Below are 8141 nucleotides of genomic sequence, written 5' to 3'. Positions count from 1 at the left end.
ACTTGGAATTTACTTTTGTGTTTGGTGAAATGTAGTGGTTGAGTTTCATTCTTCTGCATGTTTCAACCCATTTTTTCCAACACCATTTGTTGAAGAGACCCTGCTTTCCCCATTTAGTAGTCTGGGCACCTTTGTCAAAGATTAGATGTCCATAGGTGTGGGGCCTTACTTCTGGGCTCTGAATTCTATTCCATTGGTCAGTATGTCTATTCATGTTCCAGTACCAAGCAGTTTTGATAACAATGGCCCTATAATACTATTTGAGATCTGGGAGTGTAATGCCTCCAGCTCTGTTCTTTCTTCTCAAGACTGTTTTTGGAAATTCTAGGTCTCTTCTGGTTCCAGATAAACATTTGTAGCATTTCGAACTGGGATCCTTACCGGTCCTTGTACTTTGCGCCATGTGCGCTTAACCCTCTGCGCTACTGCCCAACTCCTGCACTTTTTTTTTTTTTTTTTTTAGAGATAGAGACAGAGAGTTAGAGAGGCATAATGGCAGAGAGAAGAGAGAGAATGAAAGAGATTATAGCACTGACACGTCCTTCAATATAAAGGGGGCAAGGCTTGAAACTGGGTTGTGCACATGGCAAAGAAACACAGTATCCAATTGAGCTATTTCACTGTACTTTCAAAGTTATCCACTCTTCTCTGAAATGTCCTTATTTAGCAGCATGTTGACTCACACATTAAAAAGGTGTGTATCCTTTTTAACTCTGAGCTCAGAGATATTACAGTGGAAACTTGACGTTAGTCTTAGTGAGAATATTTGCATTACACTGATTGGCAACCATACATATTCCCCACCACTTGGCCAGTAGGTATATGTTTACTGTCACACCACTTTTTTTTTTTTAATAAATAACAGTTTAATTGAGATACAGTGAGATAAAATATCCTGCATATATTTCATGTATATATATAATGATGGACTTGGATATGTACTCATATATGTGACACAGAACCATCAGCCAAATGTGAGAATACTTGACATCAGATCTACCCTCTGAACAAATATTTTCAGTTCTTGGTGCATCTATGCTGTAGAATAAACCTCTACAACAAATTCATCTTGTACAACTGGAGTTTTGTATGCATGGAAAAACAACTCCCTATCCTCTTGGGCCTGCTCCTCTACCAGTCTCTGGCAACCACTGTTGAATTCTCTACTTTTGTGAGTTCTACCAATGACCATTCTCAGGTGTTTCTTAAGTCTCCAAATTCACATTAAAAATAACACCCACCTCTATAATCTCATTACGTAGGAGAGTTCAAGGATTTTGAGAGTTTAGTGCCAGAAATGAGACAAAGAGTCTATGGCCATACCACCCTGAACACGCCTGATCTCGTCTGATCTCGGAAGAAATGAGACAAAGAACAAAAACAGATTTTTTTTAAAAAAAAATTATTATGCTATAGAGGAAAGAAAAAAATCAGATCACAACAATGAGATACCACTTAACTCCTGTGAGAATGTCATACATGTGAAAAAGTAATAGCAGCAAATGCTGGAGAGGTTGTGGGTTCAAAGAGACCCTCCTGCACTGCTGGTGGGAATGTAAATTGGTCCAACCTCTGTGGAAAACAGTCTTAAGAACTCTCAGAAGGCTAGAAATGGACCTACCCTATGATCCTGCAATTCCTCTCCTGGGGATATATCCTAAGGAACCCAACACACCCATCCAAAAAGATCTGTGTACACATATGTTCTTGGCAGCACAATCTGTAATGGCCAAAAGCTGGAAGCAACCCAGGTGTCCAACAACAGATGAGTGGCTGAGCAAGTTGTGGTCTAGATACACAATGGAATACTACTCAGCTATAAAAAAAATGGTGACATCACCATTTTCAGCCAATCTTGGAAAGACCTTGAAAAATTCACGTTAAGTAAAATAAGTCAGAAACAGAAGGATGAATATGGGATGATCTCACTCTCAGGCAGAAGTTGAAAAACAGGATCAGAAGTGAAAACACAAGTAGAACCTGAACTGGAATTGGCATATCGCACCAAAGTAAAAGACTCTGGGGTGGGTGGGTGGGTAGAATACACATCCAAGAAGGATGACAGAGGACATAGTGAGGGTTGTATTGTTATGTGGAAAACTGGGAAATGTTATGCATGTACAAACTATTGTATTTACTGTTGAATGTAAAACACTAATTCCCCAATAAAGAAATTAGAAAAATTAAAAAAAAAGAAAAAAATTAGATCAGAGATATGAGAAGGATGGGAGCTATATACAACAATATCATGCACTTTTTAAATTTTCATATTTTCTTTTCTTTTTTTAAAATTTATTTATTGGAGAATTCATGTTTTTTTATTTCTTTATTGGGGAATTAATGTTTTACATTTGACAGTAAATATAATAGTTTGTACATGCATAACATTTCCCAGTTTTCCACATAACAATACAACCCCCACTAGGTCCTCTGTCATCCTTTTTGGACCTGTATTCTCCCCCACACACACACTCCAGAGTCTTTTACTTTGGTGCAATATGCCAATTCCAGTTCAGGTAAACAGATTTCTTGCTATAAATCATACCTTATAAAATGCTAAGCAGTAAAATCAGATTGGAAGAAATTTAAAAATTGTCACAATTACCAGGAAAGAGAAGAGAGGAAAAAGGAGAGGAGTGATGCACACCTGTGGTCTTAACTGCTAGTTTTCCCCTTCCTTAGTTCAGCTGTTGTATTCTCTTCCTACTCCAAACAATCAGCTTCTCTGTAAGCTACATGCGATGCAACTTTGACCTCCAAGCCTGTTAGTGAGGTAAAATAAAACCCAAACCTTTTCCAGTTGTGATTCCTGGCTTTCTAGGTATAATGAGGACAGAGAATCAAGGGCTGGTTCTAGTTTTGGTAAAAAAATTGCTTTGACTTTGGTGCCCTACTCCAAACTCAGTCAGATTCTGCTTTGAGTTTCTCTTTCTGTTCTTCTGTCTCAATTTTTGTTTATGAGTGTTTACAAAGTAAAAATCTCTGGGTGGAGGGTGAGGGTAGACATTCAGCTTCACTGGGGGGAGGGAATGAAAAGGGTGGGACACAGACCTTTGGTGGTGGGAATGGTGCTAATATACACTCCTATTAACTTACAGTCTCATAAATCACTAACTAATATGAGAGGGGAAAATAGATTGAATGTCTCAAATTTTTGATGCATAAACCATAGCTCTGAGTATATGTTCCTTCAATCTAAGCACTTAAAACTTCAAATTGGTAATTAGACTGAATGTTAGTAGTGGTCTCAAATTGTTAATATGTTTTTAATAATGACACTTTCTTTGAAATATTAAATCTCCTAAAAGCTTAGTCCAGAATCAACTGGCGGCGTTAACTTTATAAGATACAGCTTTATGTAAATAGCATTAAAGGACATAAATTATAGTGAGGACTTGTATGATACAGCAAAGTTAACTCAATTGCCAAATAATTTGGTTATAGCAATAACTATTTATGCCTTCTTAAACCCTAAGACAGCAGGAACCTTCCCCTTTCTTTATAAAGCCCATATTTCTCCCAGGCCTAGAACCTCTAGGGTAGGGCTCGCTTTCCTTCATGCTTCTCTCAGTTCATACGAACTGATATTGCATCTGCTGATCCCAACCCAAGCAATGCAACCAGTACCAACTTGGCATGTTACGCTTCGGACTGTGTCCAGAGACATCAGGCATGGAATGCCAACTCTTTAGCTTCATTACTCTGGTGAGACATTTCCTAGCTCATAGGACTCCTTAATTCTGAGTGGCGCACTTCTTACTTTTTTTTTTTTAAACTTTTTTAAAAAATTTTTTTAAAAATTTATTTAGTTTATTTATTCCCTTTTGTTGCCCTTGTTGTTTTATTGTTGTAGTTATTATTGTTGTTGTCGTTGTTGGATAGGACAGAAAGAAATGGAGAGAGGAGGGGAAGACAGAGAGGAGGAGAGAAAGATAGACACCTGCAGACCTGCTTCACCGCCTGTGAAGCGACTCCCCTGCAGGTGGGGAGCCGGGGTTCGAACCGGGATCCTTATGCCTGTCCTTGTGCTTTGCGCCACCTGCGCTTAACCCGCTGCGCTACAGCCCGACTCCCAGTGGCACACTCCTTAACAAAACCTCAAAACCTAGATGTAGATTAGGGTCCATGAGATGGGGCATATGGATTCATAAGTTAGGGAAAAATATATACCTTAAAGCAAAAGTGCACGATAGTTTGCAATGAGTCAATGAATGAAGCAAGCAAGTAGAAAGACCTAAAAAGACACCTTAAAGTACTTAATGAAACAGTTTCTACTTAGACCTAGATACCCTCCTCACTTATTTCCTGTTACACGTCCCTCAATCACTTCTATGCTAACCTTGTCAGACAAAGTAAGGATTACAAAGGCTGTATAAGGGCAAAGAGACTGGCATACTTTAATGATGACTCTTAGTCACTACCAGGCCACCCCATCACCTGGGACCCTAGTCAGGGAACCCTAGGGTTCCCACATAGACCTGATGGGCCTAGATCTCTAACAGATTCCTTTCTCCACTGTCACTGGTCATCTCCATCAGGAACAACATAATGGACCCCTGTGTGGGCCCCTATAAGACATTGCCCTCAGTGTGGATCTACAATGGTAGGGAATGTTCCATTCTCCGAAGGGAGATTGGACAACATACTCTAACTACTACCTGAGGAAGTTGAGTCCTGAAATTAGTGCAGCCTGATATATTTCTAGTCGTGGCCACAGAATGTAAGTTCAGACGTACAGGGATGCAGAGGCTACATAGGCTGCTGTACTGAATATGGGCCCCGGATCAAATTGATGGGGTTTATAGTTATATAATTTCCCCATATTTGGAAGCTACTCTTTTCCAAAATCCAGCTTTCTAATCCTTTTTCCAACTATGACACCATTTCCCCACACAATAACCTGGGTCTACCAGCATATTAGCTGTCAGGAGCAAGCAAAAACTAGTAAAATCATGGGTCCCGTGGACTATACCCAAAATAGACCTATTAGCTTTTTCCAAAACAGAGACCCCAGATATTCATCTTCAATATTCTTGCCTTTAGGTTCATGATTAGTCAATTTGTTCTGCTTTATATCTTAACTCTTTTTCAGCTACCAAGTTCCAGATGATGCCATGATGCCAACCTGACTTCCCTTGGCAGATGGCCCCACCATGTGTCCTAGAGTCCCACCTCCCCAGATCCCTGCCTCCCCAGATCCCTGCCCCACTAGGGAAAGAGAGGCAGGGGAGTATGGATCGACCTGTCAATGCCCATGTTCAGCAGATAGGCAATTATAGAAGCCAGACCTTCCACCTTCTGAACCCCATAATGATCTTGGGTCCATACACCCAGAGGCATAAAGAATAAGAAAGCTTTCAAGGTGGGGGGATTGGATACAGAGTTCTGGTGGTGGGAACTGTGTGGAAATGTACCCCTCTATCCTATAGTCTTATCAATATTTCCATTTTAGAAATAAAAATTGAAAAAAAAGAAAAAAATTGCTTTGTGTGGCTAGGAGGCTATGCAGTGGTAGAGCACAAGACTTGCGTATGTGGAGTCCTGAATCAAGCCCTTGCACTGCATATGTCAGAGTGATGTTCTTGTTTTCTCTCTTTCTTTTTGAATTTAATTAATTTATTATTGGCTAGAGAGAGAGAAAAAATTTTAGAAGGTATAGGGAGATAGAAAAGGAGAGAGACAGAGACACCTGCAGCCCTGCTTCACCATTCGTGAAGCTTTCCTCCTGCAGGTGGAGACAAGGGATTTGAACCTGGGTCCTTGCACATGACAGTGTGTGCGCTTAATTAGGTGCTCTACCACCTGTCCCCCCATAAATTAATGGTTAAAACTAGCAAGATGTTGTATGCTTTACATTGGGTAGTTCTCCCCCGCCAAGAGAATTGGATCAGTCCTGTTAGTTTCATGGGCCTGCTTGGCCCTGCCCCTAGGAACCCCGACAGTGTTCCAGAGTGGCAGAGTTAGAGAGAGTGCTTGGCGCCGCCACGGGAAAGAGGCAGCAGAGTTCTGTTTGGTGATTAGTTTGGTTTAGTTTATGAATCGTTGTTCTTGAATAAAGAAATACAGCTTCCCTGCCCTGCCGTATGTCTCTGGTCGTCTCTGTTACCCGCCTGTGAAGTCAACCCGGCCAGCAGGAGCCACCAAATTTTAACAACAAATGGCGTCCACGTGGACCTGACCTGCGCATCTCTCAGATAAGTAAAGACAATTTGGCTACATATGCACTATGGCCTTCTCTTCTGCTTGTGAAGAGATCTCCAAAGGCCTCTGCTCTTTCTTCACGAGACTGTTTTGCTGTTTCTGGAACATTTATCTCTGGACCACTCTGTGGTTTCCACTCACTCAGGCGAACTCAGAACAGCCAGCGGGAATAGCCAGCGGGCGGGAGGCGAGGCGCGGAGCTGCTGTTTCCACCTGGTTAAACAGCCAGCCAGCCGGCTGCGCCCAGACAACCCCGCGCACCGCGCCCACAGCCCCGCAGCCTGCAGGAGGCTGACGCCAGCACACAGGAGCCCGATGCCACCATGCAAGAGCCCAATGCCAGCACGCAGGAGCCCGATGCCACCACGCAGGAGCCCGATGCCACCATGCTGGAGCCCGATGTCACCACACAGGAGCCTGATGCCAGCACGCAGGAGCCCGATGCCACCACGCAGGAGCCCGATGCCAGCACGCAGTAGCCCGATGCCACCACGCAGGAGCCCAATGCCAGCACGCAGGCCAGCCCACAGGAGCTGGCTCTCCGCCGCGTGGCGCAGGGCACTGGATGCGTGATCCCTCCACGCTGCTCGGCCACTGCGAGCAGGGCAGCAGACATGGCAGGGCCATGGGGCAGGGCTGCGGCGGCCTATGATGGCTGCCACCCTTGAGCACCTAGGCCCACGCCTTCTACAAAACTGGCCCGCCTGCCCTCTTGCTATGAATTCTGGAACGATCCCGGACATCCCGGACCCCCGGGCTCGCTGCCAAAACTGGGCACACAAGATCTCCAGCTGCCGTTCCGGTCTGAAGGCAGACAAGCTGGAGTACGCAGAGATTTGTACAGAGATCGCAACCTGCAATTCCTAGAAGTAAAGCTGCGCGGGAAGCCACCTCCGGATGGTGAACCCCCCCCACCAACAACTAAGACAGTACATATCTAAATTCGTGTTTGAAATGACATGTCTTCGTAACAAAGGTTTCTCTCCTTGTGTATTAATGACCATGTTTATGTGTATGTTTAAAGTTTGGTAAACAGTAACTTTAAGGCTAAATTCTTACTAGACAAAGTTAAATGAAAAAGGTTTTCAACATAATTCTCATAAAGATAAAATTAACTTACATTTAAAGTCTGAGGTAAAAATTAGTTAACAATCAATATATTTTAACTAAGTTGGTCTAAACAAAAGGTTAAATAGACTTGTTGATATGTAAAACTCTTCATTACCTTCTCTATTAGAAATGGTAGATTGCACAATGGCTATGCTAATTATTCTCATGCCTGAGGTTTCCTTTCCTGACTCCATCTTGAATGGGTGTAACAAAAGGTTAAAAGACGTTGTTGATATGTAAAAGTCTCAAATTCCTTCTCTATTAGAAATATGCTAATAACAAGTTTTGTTTCATAGTAAGTAAATTGCAGCCAGCTGCCTTTGGGACTCTAGGCCGTTCCCCGCCCCCATGCAAATGCCCATCGAGGCAAGTACGCCCCCCAGAGGCAAGAAATGTTTTTTTTTAAGCTGATAAAGTTTAGCCCACAGAGGCAGAAATAGCCCCCTCAGGCCTTCCCTTGGCAGCACACTGGTTCTTGTTACTTGCTTACATGTTTCTCCATGTTTGTGCCAGTTTCTTTTTTAAAAATGCCTGTACGATATAGGTTTCTGTTCACCCCACACCCTTGATACTATAGTCATTTAGTTAAAAAGAAAAGGGGGAATTGTTGTATGCTTTACATTGGGTAGTTCTCCCCCGCCAAGAGAATTGGATCAGTCCTGTTAGTTTCGTGGGCCTACTTGGCCCCGCCCCTAGGAACCCCGACAGAGTTCCAGAGTGGCAGAGTTAGAGAGAGTGCTTGGCACCGCCGTGGGAAAGAGGCAGCAGAGTTCTGTTTGGTGATTAGTTTGGTTTAGTTTATGAATCGTTGTTCCTGAATAAAGAAATAC

The sequence above is a fragment of the Erinaceus europaeus genome, chromosome 9, assembly GCF_950295315.1.
Source record: "Erinaceus europaeus chromosome 9, mEriEur2.1, whole genome shotgun sequence".
In the NCBI taxonomy this organism is placed as follows: Eukaryota; Metazoa; Chordata; class Mammalia; order Eulipotyphla; family Erinaceidae; genus Erinaceus; species Erinaceus europaeus.
The sequence above is the reverse complement of the archived record's forward strand: the minus strand, read 5'-3'. Positions refer to the sequence as shown.